The sequence below is a fragment of the Ambystoma mexicanum genome, chromosome 10, assembly GCF_040938575.1.
Source record: "Ambystoma mexicanum isolate Mex_15411 chromosome 10, UKY_AmexF1_1, whole genome shotgun sequence".
Classification (NCBI taxonomy): Eukaryota; Metazoa; Chordata; class Amphibia; order Caudata; family Ambystomatidae; genus Ambystoma; species Ambystoma mexicanum.
Window position 1 is genome coordinate 665,143,217 of NC_090932.1, and position 17,204 is coordinate 665,160,420.

Sequence of the window (17,204 nt, forward strand, 5' to 3'; positions counted from 1 at the left end):
TCCACCCTCTGGGCAATTTATCGACCACTCTCATATTGTCTTCTATTCTTAGACATTCTTGTCTGAAGAAGTGCCTCTTAGGGACACATATTTTTATGACTCCCTTCAGGCATCCGGCTGATTTCACATGCTCATTCTTGTTCCATGTCATACGCATGCACTGTCCACTTGGATTGCAGTAGATCCCTCTTCCCACATATTTCTTATGGTCGTTTGGATACAGGAACTTTGTTCCCTCAGGTGCATGGATACTAGACTTTGCAAAGTCTCTGATTTCTTCATCGGCCAGGTCTTTAGACTTCCATCCTGGTTCAACATTGATCATGATCTTTATCCCTATGGCTTTCTTTGCTGTCTTCTTGCATTGTGAGATTATTGTCTTGATCACACAGAATCCAAGTATCACTAATAATAGCAAAGCTCCAAGAAATGTGAACATATCTGCCATCAATTGTGGAACCCATGAGAAGAGTGATCCAATCCAGCTGTCATCAGCAATATCTTCTCCTTCTTCTATCATCTGGCCATGGAGATTCATCAACATGTCTATGGCCTCTGTCAAAGTTCCATTCCGTCATCGTGAGAAGGTATAAATGTGCAATATGATTCTCCAATTTTGGCACAAACACCTCCATCCATGGCTGTGATCATGTCCAGGACATATCTGTTCTGGAGAGCCATTAGTATTACAGCTCTCAGTTCTTCTCTGATTGCATTGAATCCTTTTATAGTTGTGTTACTTTTCTGCAGCAATTCCCATCTGGTGATTTGTAACCACTTGGTATTTGCTCCAACCTGGATTCTTGGCATAAAGATCATTGTGAACACTGATAAGGTCTGGCTGAACAGCCTGTGTTCATATGGGATAGCATCAAAGGTTCTATTGATTTAGCAGAGAAGTAGTTCTCTCTCTTTGGTCGATATATCAGTTCAACAGATCTGTTCTTCCTCAGGTGAGCATCTGCTTTTGGGAACATATCAATGTTCAGGTCACCTTTAGGAATCACCAGTGCAGGAACATGGACATTCACCAATGTGTAAATTCCTCCCCAATTTTTAGGCAGTCTGATGTAGGCTTTTGATCCACAAGCCCAATAATGATCCATGATTACTGCTGTTCCATTCATCATTCCTGGTGCATCGAATATTCATCTACAGTTCTGATTTTCCCCCATTTTTCTTGTACCATTGTTCCTAAAGCATAACTTAGAACTTTCTAATGGTACTATCGGCAAGGGTCTTCCTCTGTCTTCGACCCATGTCAGAAGTTTAGCAAGTCTTGGCCACAATGGCTTGCATAACATTTGTGCGTTCTCAATTGTTTCTTTGTAGTATCCAATGATCACCACTCCTTTCTCCCATCTGTCTGGTGACAGTACTGTTCCCCAAATTTGCATTTGTCCTCTGTTCTTCCATCTTCGAGTGTCGTCTGCTGATTTTCCTTTGACATCAAGTTTTTTGTTCACTTCCCATCTAATGCCAGCTCCTTTCACTCCTGGTTTCTTATATCTGATCACATGATTTCTCGTATGGGCTCTTTTTCTTGTCTTTATATCTTGTATGTAGTCATCTTTATCTGGATCTGTCTTTTCTGTTGCCCATTTAAGAGAAGCATCGCTTCCTATAAACTGACCTCTGGTTTTGCAAAGTGCTATGTGCGAAAGGCAATGAGCTGTCAGGACATCAATTTCAATTGCTATGAAGATCTTTTATTTCCCCATGCTGTATGACAAGAGTGCACATACAAAACATTCTTCATCTGACGTCCTTCTTCCACCTTCTTTCATGTGTTGTACCATATGTTGTTTCCCAAGTGTGCTGTGCTATCTAGATAATCATTCAGCTCATAATTGTCTTCTTGGGTGCTTCTTTTAATCCTCAAAGTCTTCATGTAATTTTCTATAACCACATCTTTAAATACCTCAGTATAACTTCTCCTGGCTGGTCGATTTGCAGAAACATCCATCCGGGCTATCTGCGTAGAAGAAAGTTCAGCAAGTCTTTCTTTATCCTTCTGTTTCTTTCTAGCAATAGCTACAATCGGCCATCTAGATTCTGCTACCATCTCTGCACATGATTTTTCTGTGGGACGATGGGGTGTAAGAAGAGGCGTCTCTCCGGCATATATTTTAGTGTCTTCTAGGAAGACCCAAGCTCGCCTACCCTGCACTTTGACAGCAGATGGTGTGACGTCCTCAACAATGAAAGGACTGTGAAAGCGGGCCTCGTCCCACTTTTTCCTTGTGTGATTATGAATCAAGATTTTGGCTCCTGGGTAGATTCTTGGATGTAGAAATTCGGGAGTTTGAATTGTTGAAGCATCTCCTTCTGTGATCTATACTGCCTTACACCCTTGTCTCTGCAACTGTCCTGAAATTAAAGAAAAACTAGATGTTAAACAGTTCAAGTAGTTTTGCAATTCAAGTCCTAACATTTCTGGTGTTGGCTGAGCATCACTTCTAACTCAGGATGGAGGCATCATAGGCGTTCTCATTCGCCTGCCTGTGACAATCTTGTGCGGCGTAAGATGGTGGTCAGAGCCTGGGTGGTTCCTCAATGCGTACAATGCCAGTGGTAGGCAGTGCAACCACCCTTTTTTTCAAAGTAAGCTTTAACTTACCTGTTCTTTCTTTTAACAGGCCATTGAGCTTTTCACAGATACCGTTCCCTTGCAGATGATAAGCGAAAGAAAACTTGTGTTTTATACCAAGCAGCGAGGTGATCTCCTCAAAAACTGTATTAACAAAGTGAGGTTCATTATCTGATCTCATTACTTCACACACTCCCCACCTAGGAAACACTTCAGGCACCAAGAACTTGGCTGCACAGGTAGAGTCTGGGTGCGTACATGGACCTGCCTCTATCCATCTGGAGAAAGGACATACTACAACTAATAGGTATCTATATCCATTACAAACTTGTATCATGTCGACATAGTCGATATGCAAGTGCTGAAAAGGGCCATTGGGTCTTGAGATGACCCCCCCCCCCACTATGCACAGTGTATGCCCAGCCGTGAATTGCTGGCAAATAATACAATTTACCATAAAAAATGCAACATGCTCCATTAGGTTTGGTACGAACCAATCCTCAGCAATGGTTACAGCAAGATTCTCCCTAGTTGTATGCGCTGGGTAGTGTAGCTGTTCTAGCGCTACCCTTAGTAAGGCTATAGGCATCACTGGTTTACCAGTACTGTCTTGTCACCACAATGCTTCAGAGGGGTTTAAAGAACACCCTCTTTGTGGCCACAAATTATTTTCCTCTTGCAGTGCCTCACCATGGAGTTCCACTATTTGTGTTTTAGGCATATGATTATATCCCATATCCACACTTGTCATCACAGTCATTCTTTAATTCTTATATCTGTATTTCCTATACGCCGGGCTTCAGCGTCTGCTGCTTGATTTGCGCGTGAGATAAAATATGTCCCTTTCATGTGAGCTGTGCATTTGATGACTGCCATGCCCACTGGGAGTTGTGCCTTAATGAGAACTGTCCAATAATGCTACGTGCTGCGCTGGTGTGCCGTCTGCTCGGAGGTAGCCCCTCCTTTTCCAGTGCACTAATCCTGCATGCACTGTCGACGTCACATAGGCGGAGGCGCTGTACACTGTCACTTCCTGGTCTGTGTGATTCTCAACCGCGAGTATCAACAGCAATAATTCTGCAGCTTGCACTGAATAATGTGATGGCAATCGAGTACTCATGAATACTCGAAAATCTACATTTGTCAAATGTTTCTCTACCACGGCGCCTGTATATCTTTGCCTGTCATTTTGATCGATTTGCGAAGAGCCATCAATGAAGACAATCTCTCCCCCCGCGAGTGCGTTCTCTTTTACTCTAGGGAGCTCATCACAGAACACTTCATATTTTGCACAATCTTGTATAGGTTCTCTTTCGGTAATAGGCTCAGCTATGAACATAGCTGGATTCACTATTTTACATCGGACAATTTTAATCACTGGAGTCGATTTGATTAACTCATAGGCAGAAGCCCTTTGAATAGTCAACGTACCTTTTGGTTTTTCTAGAATTGCAAATAATGCATGTTCAATAAATAACGTGATGGAGCATCGCATCACTATATGTGTAGCTTTTTCTATGGCGAACGCGACGGCAGCTAAACTTTGTTTGCATGGAAAGTGACCTCTCATTACTGGGTCCAAAATTACACCGTAATATGCAAGGGGTCTGTACCCTAATGTAGTTCTCTGTGTGAGTACTGCTGTCATAAAAGTACCATCTGTGTGCAAGAATAAAAAGAATTCCTCTGTATAATTGGGAATCCCTAAAACTGGAGCAGTGCAAATGGCGTTTTCAATTTATCAAACCCTTCTTCCATTGCCTCAGTCCACACAATTTTCTCTTGCGTTGCCTGTGCTTTCTTCAAGGCCTGTAAGAGCGGCCTAGTATATGAGCTGTAGTCAAAAACCCATGCTCTGACATAATTACATAGTCCTATAAAACCCTGCATCTGTTTTATCGTGTGGGGTTTAGCTGTTTTTAATATGGCCTCAGATCTTTCAGGAGTAACTTTCTTTCCCTCATGAAAAACCAGTTGGCCTATGTACAACACTTCTTGTTGACAAAATTGTAACTTTTCCTTATCAACCTTATATCCTTTGTCAGCAAGTATAATCATTAGCTGAATATAATTGTGTCTTCACTCTTCCTCTGTGGTGCTGCAAACTAAAATTCATCTACGTGTTGCAACACAACGCTATCTAAAGCAATATTGCTCAAGTCCATCTGGAGGGCTCTGTTAAATATTGATGGGGACTCACAGTACCACTGGGGCAGCCTTGTGCTTTTTAATCGCACTTGTCTAAAAGTTAACAATGTCAAATCTTGTGAGTCTTTGTGCAATGCGATTGACAAAAATGCATTTTTCAAGTCAATCACTGTGAAATACTGTGCATCAACAGGTATATTACACAGAATCGTGGACAGATTCAGGACTAGAGGAAACTCAGCCTCTACAATCATGTTTATGGGGCGAAGGTCTTGGATTAGCCTCCACGACCCCCCTTTCCCTTTTTTCACTGTGTAAATTGAAGTATTACATGGTGACTCTGACGTCACTAAGACACCTTGGTCCATCATGGCGGAAATTGTCTTGAAAATTCCTTCATCTGCCTCTCGAGACATGGGATATTGCCGTGCCTGAGGCAAAATTGCTCCTGGTTTCAATTTAATCTTTACTTCCCCAACTCGTTTCAGTAAGCCTACGTCATGGGGGCCAGTGGTCCATACTGAAATTGGAACTTTTGCCATATCTTCATCAAAATATTTAGGACGCTTCTTTGTTAACATCATTCTCTGTGGCACCTCTCTCTTAATCGCTTTGACCCGATAAGTAATGCACATTTAAAATATCACAAAATCGTCAGATCTGTCATCTCCCAACAAATCTTCATCAGTGACATCAGTCACTCTGCAGCCTTCCTGAATGGCAATTATTGTGCTCCATCGTCTACCTTTGTCATCAGTTGCATCAAGCAAAGCCATATTTTCTCAGACTATAGCTGTTTCTAAGGCTAAGGGGAAAATTCGCCCTCTTCTTCATCCATATGTATCTGTGATCTAAATAGAAACTCATCTGGTAGTCTCATGGTTCTGCCTACTAGACCTCGCAGCCATGTTAACAGAATGCGTATCCAATAATGGAATACTTCGGGTTCCAATGGTATTGCTCTAGGCGCTATTTGTCCTGCGTTTGCCCAGATCATTTCGCACACGTTCAATTAATGCATTACCGGTGTTGAGCATACTATACCATTGTCTGTAAACAAAATGGTCATGTTCATTTTTGTCATTACATCTCGTCCTAATATGTTTACAGTTGTTTGCCTCGAATAAAGCAGTGGCACCTTCATATCACATTCTCCTATGGAGACTGGAAATTATTTTGCAAAAGGAACTCGACTCATAGCTCCTGTAAAGCAGTGAGTATTCATCGCATCGGCAGACATTGAAAATTTGCCCTCACGTATAAATGAGCATGTTGCACCCGTGTACACTAAGAAGGAAAAAGCTTTGCCGCCTACAATTACGTCTACCCTTGGCTCCTCATGAGGATTCGGCATAATAGATAGGACTGAACGCATCAGGTCTCCCAGTGAGCTGTCCTATTGTGGGTACAGCCTCACTCCATCACTCGTAAATGGATTTCCTCCATCAACAGTGACACCTCCTATTCTGCGCGTCGAGGTTGCTCTGTGTTTGTGTTCGGCTGAAGTTGCATAGGCGATTGCTGCGATGGTCCTTGTGGTTGATTACCTGTCACTTGCTGTGGTTGCAAGTTTTGCTGCACTCTCGTCGCTTGCTGCTGCATTGTTTGATCTTGCACAACTCCATTTCCGCTCTGCTGTGAATATGCAGGTGCATTTGGCATTCCCTGTCTTGAAAACTGAGCTTTCTGCACCATCCCTTGGCTTCTACACATACAAGCTGTGTGCCCTGTCATTCCACATGTCCAACATACAAGAGGTTGTCTCCCCATCTGCCCATTTTGCATGTTTTGATTACCATTTTACATATTTGGAAACTCTTGCTGGTTACTCTGATAACTTCCCTGATTTTTCTACCAATACCTTTGATTACATTGCTAACCTCTCCCTCGATATCCCCTTCCTCTTGGAGCATATCCATTATTTGTCTAATCAAACTGTCTTTGGTTATTTACTTGCGGCATAGGTACTGCCTGCTGCGCGTTTGATCCACTCACGTTAGTTAGCACTGCCTCTTCTATGGCATACTTGGATAACCTTTTCTGTACTAACTTTGCTTCTTCACCTTTACGTGCATCGTCTTTTTTGCGATTCTTTTCCTGCAGGAGTTTGCAATAATGTGCAATGGTTAACTGAATTTCTGACTGGGTTTTGCTTCTGCCCACTAATTTCTTGAGGTGTTTCGGCACCTGCTCTGGCAGCCCTTGGTATAATATATGATAAAATACAGGTATAGACTTCCCCCAAGCCTCACGTGATTCAAGCGCCCAAGTGTCTTGAAAATTTTGAATATAGAGCATGGGTCCTCTCCTTCTTTCATTTTTCTTGTCATAAAAGCTCCCATATCGTAAGTATCTGGATATAGTACTCTAAATGCTTTCCAAATTGCTGCTCTACAATTGTTAAATGGTGCTCCATCATGTGCATTGTTGACTGTTGTCACACCAGGGTAACCTGCCAGTGTCCATATGTCATCACCTCTTTCACCAAGTATGGCGATTAGAAGACCTTTAATATACCCTATAACTAATTTATTCCCTCCTGTCATTTTTTCTAACTCATGTATCCATTTTCCAGTGGCGGAAGTTACATTTGGGAGTTTACATTTTAAGTTGTCCTTGTCCATCTGGGGCCATGGTATATACTGTGGCCTGGCCCCTCCCTTTTCTAACAAGGGGAACTGTGATGCTCCAAACTCATTCTTATCGCTCATCATTTGTCTATCTACTGCTGGAGTAATATCCCCACATCGTTGTCTACCTGCCAATTACCTTAGCCTGCTTACATAGGGCAGGGACTCCCCCCTCTGACAATGGGTTGCCCCTTATGTCGGTCTGACTGTGTCAGTGGCTCTGATGCCTTGGACAAATGTATCTTTAAATCTGACCATCTTACTTCCTTATCCAAAGGCGGATTTTCTTCTAGATCACATATATCATTCCTAACCTCCCTTGAGTAGGTTTCCCTTTCTTCATCTGATATTTCTTGTGCCCAACTCTTGCAACTCCTCTAATCATCATCTCTATTTAATGTGTGTCTTTCTAAAGACAGCTCCTTATGTCTCGCACTACATAAGGCTTCCTCTGTGTCATACAACTGAGTACTGTCGAGACGATCATTTTTTCCCTTGCTTTGTGTTTCTTTCGGGCTTGCATTTCGTGGGATACTTTATCGATTGTTTCCCCAATGCTTTGCAAGTCAAATTCGTCTTCTAGGTTTACTCTAGACATACCTGGTAATGACTCAGACTGGGAAAGAATTTCTCTATGTCTTCCCAGTCTACCCGTGGAATAGGATCTCTTACTTCCCTTTCCAAATACTCAAGATTGTGTGCTCTCTGTCTCCTTTTGCGTTCCATGTCTTGATCGACTTCTCTGTGCTTTCTCGCTTCTTCTCTTATTCTATCTTCCTCTTTCTTTTTCATATCCCTTCGCTCATATGTCCTTTGTATTTCTTAATCTCTTCATCTTTGTATTGTTTTCTCTCTTATCCTTTCCTGTTCATCGGCTTCTATTATTTTCTCTTTCAGCCTCTCTTTTTCATCAGCTGTTCTTCTTTTATTATCACGCTTTCTTTGCTCTTCTGTTCTCTATTGTTTTTTTTAGCTTGCTCATCTTGATATAATTGTTCTTGTCTTTGTCTATCCTTTCTCTTCGCTCCTTCCTCTTTCAATTGTTCCTCCCTTTGTCTTACATCTTCAATGCCTTTACCATCGAGTTTAAGTAAAATCTGACCTCCCAACCACTCATTCTGTACGAGCGCTATCTCATCAGTTTTATCGTTATCTCCCTTCCATCTATTTATTTCTCTCCTTATGTCTAGAGATGAGCTTGCTTGATCACTTCTATCCTAATTGCGTCTCTCCTTGTGCTTTGGGACTTTGGAGGTTATATCTTTCTCGGTATCTTTCTCTGGGCCCTCGTCACTACTTTGCGTAGGTGACTCGTACAACAGATTGCTATATCCCGTTGCTGCTTTAAGTTCTCTTAAAGGGTATAATCCTTTGTCTTTGTTAATCTTGTCTTTCATTTTAGATGGGGTGGGTGGAGCAGAAGGCTCTTCACCCCCCCTCTTTGCAAATATTGAATATCCAATCTAAAGGAGGCTCCTCCTCCTTCTCGTGTCCATACACTTTCCAAAGCTTTAGACTAGCTAGGCGCTTTTCTAACTTTTTTCCTGTATACGCAGCATGCAAATATGTCGTCATATGCTGTAGAACTGCTCTCGGTAATGATCCGCCTTATGGCCATGCCATAAACATTTTGTCTGCGGTCCCTTTAACCCATTCTGCACTCTATTGTTTAAGTTTAATCGCCTGCTTTGGTAGCTGTTTGCAAAGATGCATTAATGGCGTAACTTCTTCAATTTCTAACTTTTACTTCTCTTTTTACTACCACTTTGCTTATGCTTTAGTTACAGTTTTCAATTTTATGTCTCAATCAACATACACTTATGAGCGAGCACCAATCGTCGCAAGCTCCAATCCCGTCACAATGCAATTTTTTACTTTAACTTTGCAAAAAAACAACCATCAAAGTTTAATCTTAAAATAATCACTTTTTACATCTTAACTTCACGTTTCTCTATTACTTAAAACATTTATTTTTTCAACTCTGACGTCATCATCCCTTGCAACCACATAAAACAAAACAGACAGACTCGACCAGCTACATGTACATGCACTTCACAATCCTCTCTTAGGACTAGTTTTACCCTCTAAAATCTGCTCCAATTGGAACTTAAGCTAATTCCCTTAAGAAAGTTTTAAAACTTATCACGTCTCATATATGTCCCTTGTAAAGGGGGCTCTGAATTAAAGCTTCTGTTAGCACTCTTTAAAGTCTAGGAACAGGCATATCCTCATAGTGTGGCTACACCTCACAACTATTTTCCTCATATACTACGTGGCAACCCTCAAGTGAATATCTTTTCCCCATATACATAAATATATTACACTCTTACTCTTGCATTATATTTTATCCAGCCTCCCTCTGTTACTCTCCATTATTTACTACGCATGCATCCCTTTTGCCACACTCTTTGGTCTTACTCACTCACGATTCGCATGTTTTTTGTCTTCGGATCCTCAGGATCACCGCCTTCGTTACCGCCTCTTCGAGATGCTTTTCGATCCACTTCTCCAAAATGGGGGAGGGGTTTCTATTGAAATTAGGGGTCCCATCACACCCTCCTTGCAAGGATGTTTTCCTAATCTAACCACCAACTACGGGGAGCTTCACGTCCTGTCAGCCGAATGGCAAAGGTCGTGTGATATTGCTGAGACTCTAAAGTTACTTATGTTGATGGCTGATGGTATCTTATCTAACCATCCTGTGCAACCAAGTAAACTGGAGGCTTCCAGCCTTTTAAGATGAGTAGCAATACCCTGGAGATGGATGGGATTCAGATTTTAATCAAACATCAATAATTCAGACAACACAAATAGCTTGGCAAATGTGTGTCTGTTTTAATAAAAGTAATTAAAACAGGGAGTACAACGAACATCAGCAATCACTCGATACTCAACTTTCTCCACATTTCATAAAAAAGCGGGGTTCTTAAACTCCAAATTGGTCATAGCTGACATGCTGACCTGCGTCATTGCCAACGTCATCTTACGTGGCAAACTTCTAAAACCTATCGGGATGCGGGATTGGTTCTAAGTGAATAACTAAGCATAGGTGTTATATCTGTATAGAGTAACAAAAAGAGGTAATTGGATAGTCAACATCAGGTGGGGTGACTAAGCCCTCCCTTCAAAATGGCCACTATGAGTGTCACTAAATGTACGACGTCCCATTTGCTACACAACCTAGAGGACCCCCAACTATGTGGTCCTCTACAATTGGTTGGCTACTAACGCCCATCAGTAACTTTCCACCTATGTGAGCAGCACACAGCCTGAACAACCAGGTGCGGGTGCGGTTGTCTTGATACCAGCTTCCCACCAATTAATAGTACACTCCATCATCACCTCAATGGTTCAGTGTTAATTAGTTTTTTGAAGTTGGCCTTCAGTCTGTACTGTTCTCTGGGATTTTTTAAGGAGTATGGGTACTGTCTGGCTTCCATGCGTAGGTGTGATCTTCTCATGCGTCCAACTTTCTTCCATCACATGACTGGACACCACGATTTGAGCCTTTTCGTGTATTTGATTTTATTCTCCAATAGCCTCTTACGTCTTTTAGTTTCACTTGACCTTCTTGAACAGGAGCTTCTGGTATTTCACGTTAATTGTATCCAATGTCAGCCAATTTCTAGTTCTGAAAAGACCTTGGCTTTCTTGGCTCAGCCAACTTCTTAGCTGCACTATATTCTGTTGAATTCAATTGCTTTTGTAACTGCGACACTGAATTGGGGCCTTCCTTGTTGCTCAAGACTGCTTTATACGTAGTGGAACATTCAGTCTTTATTCAAGCCATATGTATCTATAAGGTATATATGTATTTATTGGCCCTTGCCGCTGTCTATACACTATTAAAAGCATGTGGCTAGCTTCATGATTGCTTTGCTGCTTGTGTTTCATTGCATCTGTACACGTTTAAACTAACTAAGTGTATTCATCAGGTTTGTGGCATGTTATCCTTGGTACTTCTTTATTCTTCATAAATCATCTGCATCTCTGGTCTGGTTATCTTCTATATGGAGTCGATTCAGCTTCGTATGACATCACCATTCATCCTGGCCATTCAGTTTCTTTGTTTCATCAGGAATCGCGTTCAAATGGTCATCATATTGTCTTGGATGTAGGTGTGGTTTCCTCAATGGGTACTTTACTTCCCATATTCTTTAGGTATAGGTATTCTTATGGGTACTGCACAGAGTCGTTTCTCTTTTTCTTGCTTTCTTATTGGTGCACTATACGTCACATACTTTGGTTCATACTTTTCAGGTAATGTAGGCGGGGTTGGTGGAGTGAGGTACTTGGCTCCTTCTCTACAACCCTGTGTGTGAATTCACGTGGGCATGAGTCCCCTGCTGTATGCCCCGCACAATTCATGGATATGCAGCATCAATTCACAATGTGTGAGGAATTACGCCATGTGATGTGTCAGGCAATGACTGTCCATGCGTGAGTGAGTCTCCATTCAACTTCAGACAAGTGTCGCCCATCCAACGCCCAACAGCCTCCAGACAACCCCTAAACCGAGACGGATAACTGGGATCCCAAAGATTAAGCTGGACAATAATCTGAGTTTCATCAGCATAGGAGTAGCAACAAAAGCTGTGGGAGTAGATGAAACTGACAGAAGGCTGAATGTACATATTAAACAGAGCTGGAGACAAGGCGGACTCCTGAGGAACTCCACAAATGAGAGCATCAGAGAGCATCAGAGCAAGAAGAAAAAGGGGCAAGAGAAAGAATTTGAGTTCTATCAGCCAGGAAAGATGAGAAGCAGGCGAGAACCGTGTCAATAAGGTGGGATGATCGACAGTGTTGAAGGTGGTTGACAGATCTAACAGAATCAATCTGCCCAGTCCACCTTGGTCTGCCATCCGTGTCAGGTCATCCAGAACAGACACAAGGACATTCTCTGTACCACAGTTAGGCCTGAACACAGACTGAAATGAATAAAGAAGGAAAATGTTTTGAAGAAAAGAGCTCAGTAACGGAGAGATGAGAGACTCCATGAGTTTCATAAGCTAGAACAAAAGAGAAATAGGATGAAAATGGTCTGGGATCGTGGGGTTTAGAGGAGGTTTTTTCAAGAGAAGTACTACCAGTGCCTGTTTCAAAAAGGCCGGAATTAGACATTCAACGCAAGACGTGTTCACTGCCTGTGCAACCCAGGGAGCCACCCCTGGCATAATCTCCTTAAGCATTTTGAGTGTAATTGGGTCCAACGGGATGCCGATTTTAATTTTGCAGTAGCGCTCATGATATCCTCATGTGAAAAAATGGGGAATTGAGACCAAATGTGAAAAGAGGAAAGTACAAGCTTCTCGGCCAGAACCTGGCTGGTCCTAGGGAAAGAACTAGAGTTTGTTTGCTGAATGCTTGCGATTTCTGGGATATAAAACACTGAAAATGAGTTTCAAAGCATCTGAGAGGGGACAACTCTCGCCGATGAAGTGGAGTTATAGGGCATGGAGCGCAGTAGGGAGAACAGCTCTTTAGATTTATTTAGGGCATTTTCTACCTGCATAGTATAGTTGCCACGATTGGCTTCGCGAATAGCACCACAATAGTGCTAGGACATGTCTTTCAATTCTAGCTTAGCATTAGGAACATACAGGGAAAGCCACTTGCGTTCAGCCTGTCTGCATTTAAGATGCAGGTCTTTCAAATTGGTGTTGAACCAGGGCTCAGATGGCCGTTGCCATCCCCTCATCAGGCCGAGTGGTGCCAGACAGTCAGCAGTAGCAGTAAAAGCTTTAACTAACAAACACAGTTTGTAGACCAAATTTGGACACAATTCTCAATAATAGAAGTAGGTATCCTAGCCTTTTCCACCAAATACCACTAACGCTCAGATACAGGTGGTGGGGTAGACACAACCAAAGCCACCTGAGATGTAATACAAAATGATATGGCCATATGATCTGACCAGATAATCAGCAGTCCAGAAAAGACTTTTACCAGTGATTGAGAAGCTTGTATTAGCTCCAGAATGTTTACCAGACAGGGGCCACAAACCAGTTGTGTAAGGTGTGGGTCATGCCTTGCCTTAGAAAATCGGATAGATGAATCCGAAGAAGAGTTAGAGCTTAAATTAAAGTCGCTATAACCAAATGAGTGTATCCAGCCTGAAGGATTGCAGTGAGTTCAAGAAACGACTTGCAAAAAGCTGAGTCCGAGTCCACACCAGGAGGATGATAAACTATTAAAATATGTATTATATAAGAAGTGGAGACTACAAAACGAGTCAATAATGCTTCCATTTTGGTACAATGAATTAGTGGAAGAGTGATCAGAGTTAACTGAGAAAATCATTGCTACCCCACCACCAGGATTTAGGGAATTACGATCTAGCTGAATAATACTGTAGTGAGAGGGAAGAACTTGTTTAAGCTTGGGGTCAGATGATTCTCTGAGCCAAGTCTCTGTTACGCAAACAATATCAGTGACGTACTGAGTAAGAAAATCATTACTTGGCATGGTGTGGGCACCCAACAAGCGTGTATTAAGAAAACATTTTACAAAATCATGTATAGGCTTATGAGTAGCTGAGCTAATAGGTTCATTATGCACCAAACCTTAAGTGAAAACAGTATCAGGTGGAGCAAGCTGAAGCAGCAAGTCCGGACTCAGTAAATTAGCTGCTAGCAGAGTATCGGCAAGATCTTCCTGCCAGGGCCCAGCCTGCGCGCAGACGATCACAGACGGGCAGGCCTTTGCCGCGACTTCGGCACATGACGCTCATACCTACAGCTCTCATCTACTGCGCTTCCGGGTCGGCGGTCGTATTTGTATAAAAATGGACTCGGCCTAGTCTAGCCCCTCCCTCTGCTCTCAATGAAGAGAGAGGACAGACCACACAGCGTATGTTGAAGAGAGAGAATGGATGAGGGTTCGGTTGACTGCGCTGGGTGTGGCTGAGCTGAGTGGGAGGGCTTTGCTGGGAGGTGACGGGGTGAGAGGCAGGAGGAGGAGCAGTGTGATGTTGGATTTTGTGAGGCAGACGGGGCGGTGGGAGGAGTTGTGAGATTATGTGTGCTAAGTATTGAATGGTGGGTCTGCTGCACATCATCCTTTAGGATGGGGAAGCGCCTGCGTGGGTCGGCCCACGCCTCCGATAATTGAGAAGAAGAAGACCACACAGCGTGTCTCATCCAGGCGGCAGGCGGAGCAAGCTGCCTAATGGAATCCAGGCACCTTCCAAACCGCATACAAGGAACGAATATGAATAGGTAGGTTAAACAAATAGGCACATAAAATAAGATACTGAAATTAAGCACATTGGATAAATGAATCGGCATTCAGTCACCCATCTGCTCGCTAGTCGAGATAAAAAGAAATGAAAGGAAGGAAACATTAATCACAATATGGCGCAAGTAGCCGTACCTGCATGTCTACAATGTGTGTGTGTTCACATGCTCATACCTACATATTCACGTTTATACACATATGAAATAGTTACAAATAATACATGTGAATGATGATTTGTTTTGGCATTGATTAAGTGAGTATAATTAAAAAATATATTCGTTCTTCAGAATCGTACCCTCTTAAAAAGAAAATATTGCATTTCATGTCATATACATGTAAAATAATACCCTCTGCAACATGCAGCACATGTCATCATTTGATTGATCTATTTGCAGAATACACAGATCTGTCATTTTTACAGCCATACACATACAAGCGTGTTCCCGAAATGATGTACATTTCCAATGAGAACGCCAATTCATCAGCGTGATTGCGGTGTTGTAAACGATGAACATTCTTTGTGTTTAACTTGTGTTAAGGAGGAAATCAAGTCCCAGAGAAAATGAATATATTATACACTCATGACAAGCTGTGCAAGATTGAAGTGCCCAATGTAATGTTCTCATAATGAACATTCCATTATTATCATGATGAATGCTTATTTCTCAGAATAACTTCAAGGGGCCCTGGAGATCCTAATGGCTACCTTGAGTGAAGCCATTAGGGACTTGTACCATAACATGATCCAGGTAATTAGTAGCCTCCCTTGTTGATCCCGCCTTCCAAGCTCTAAGTTCCGAAGAGGCAACGCAGGAGTAATTACTCACACCCGAGCAGACACTCCTTTAAACTGTTTAACCATCAACCAAAATGTCACAATAGCATAGTTCGACTAATTTACATTCATTACTTGGTCAATTTCCCTCTTTCGATTTGATTCATTTATTTTTAATGCATACTATTCATTGTTTTTACCCAAAACCTGTGGACCTCTGTCTTGACTGATCTATGGCTGATTATATACATGCAAGTAAAATGAATGGCTGCTGCTCTGTCTAGAATACTATGGGGATGTTGTTGCTGGGAACCTTTTTAAAGACTTGCGAAAAGTCATTCACATCAAAATCTTAGCTAGCGAAGCCATGATCTTGGTGGTGTGTGACCTGCAATTAGCCAATGTATTTTTTGTCAAGCATAGCACAATGTGGAAGAGCTCTGCAGCAGTTTGTAGTAAATGAATTGGCGCGATTTTGGTGGGGGGGGTGGGGGGAGTGGGTGGGGGTGCCGATAATAGGTCTCCAGCGGGATGCTGCAGCTTGCACGGGCACCATGGGGGGACAGTGGGTGGCCACCCCTGCCTCCTTCCCTGGCTCCGCCACTGCTGTATGGCCAAATTAGGACTTGGGGACTAACCCACTAACACTGCATTATCACCTTGTGTAACGTAGCCTTATAGACTGAGGGAGGGGTCATTATCAGAGGATAATGACCGGCCACCAAGTTGAGGGACATTAGTTGGGGGAAGGTCATTATTCCAAGTAATGATGACTCTTCCTGAGGCTATTAACACGTAGTGCTACTAGCAAATCATGTTTTGGAGTTTAGGTGGAGAAGTAAAAACTGTTAGTTTAATACAGTGAAAGTAAATCCACAAACTCAGTAAATTGGATGTGGTTTTATTTGTAATGTTTAAATAACAAGGGTTTAAAATTAGCAGGCATTAGAGGTCACGTAAATGTAAACGGTTTCTGTACAAGAAAGTGAAAGCTTGTTCCCATGTTTTAGATTATTCTTTTGTATGTTAAATCGGATGTTGCAGTAAAAAAAAAAAAAGTCTTCCTAGAGAGGAAGGGCCTCATTTAAAGACCGGCGGTAACCTGGCGGTGCTACCAGCGGATTGCTGCCGGACTGAAAAAACGTTGCTGCTGACTGATATCCCGGTGCCACCGGGACATTACAAATATCAGCGGGGGAAAATGTTAGTCCCCATTCCCATGGAGCCCCAGAGGACTCCATGGGAGTGGGACTGGGGACACGGAAACATCGGCACCGTTGCTAATGGTGCTGGTGCTTCCATGAGAACTCTGCATTCTGGGGCCGTTGCGCCCGGCAGGTCAGATCTGCCTGGCGCGCAGGCCCAGGAAAGCAGAGTTGGAGTTTGCCAGTCTAGACAGGGTGCTGCTAAGTACCAGCACCCTTATTTCTATACCGGCAGACTCGTAATGAGGCCCGCAGTGTCTTGTTGAATGACCTCTTGCTGGGAAACTGCTTTATTGTTTCCCTGTCTGTTTTTAAAGTCAGAACGTTCAGAATGCAGAAAATAAAAGGTTACCAGAATTTGCAAAATTTTCCTACCTTATGTACCTTATCAACATGCAAACAATATTTCAAGAAGAGAACTGTCTTCATGTATGGTGACATCTTGCCAATTTATGGGGCCTACCAAAATGAGCCCCATTGTCTGCACAGCTTTGTGGTAACACATATTTCCAAGTAAACCACTTGCTAAAAAATCCCTAATATAGGGAGATGTACTCTACACAATAAGCAAGTAACTTAATGTGACCTAACCTAACAAAACACACAAATAAACCATA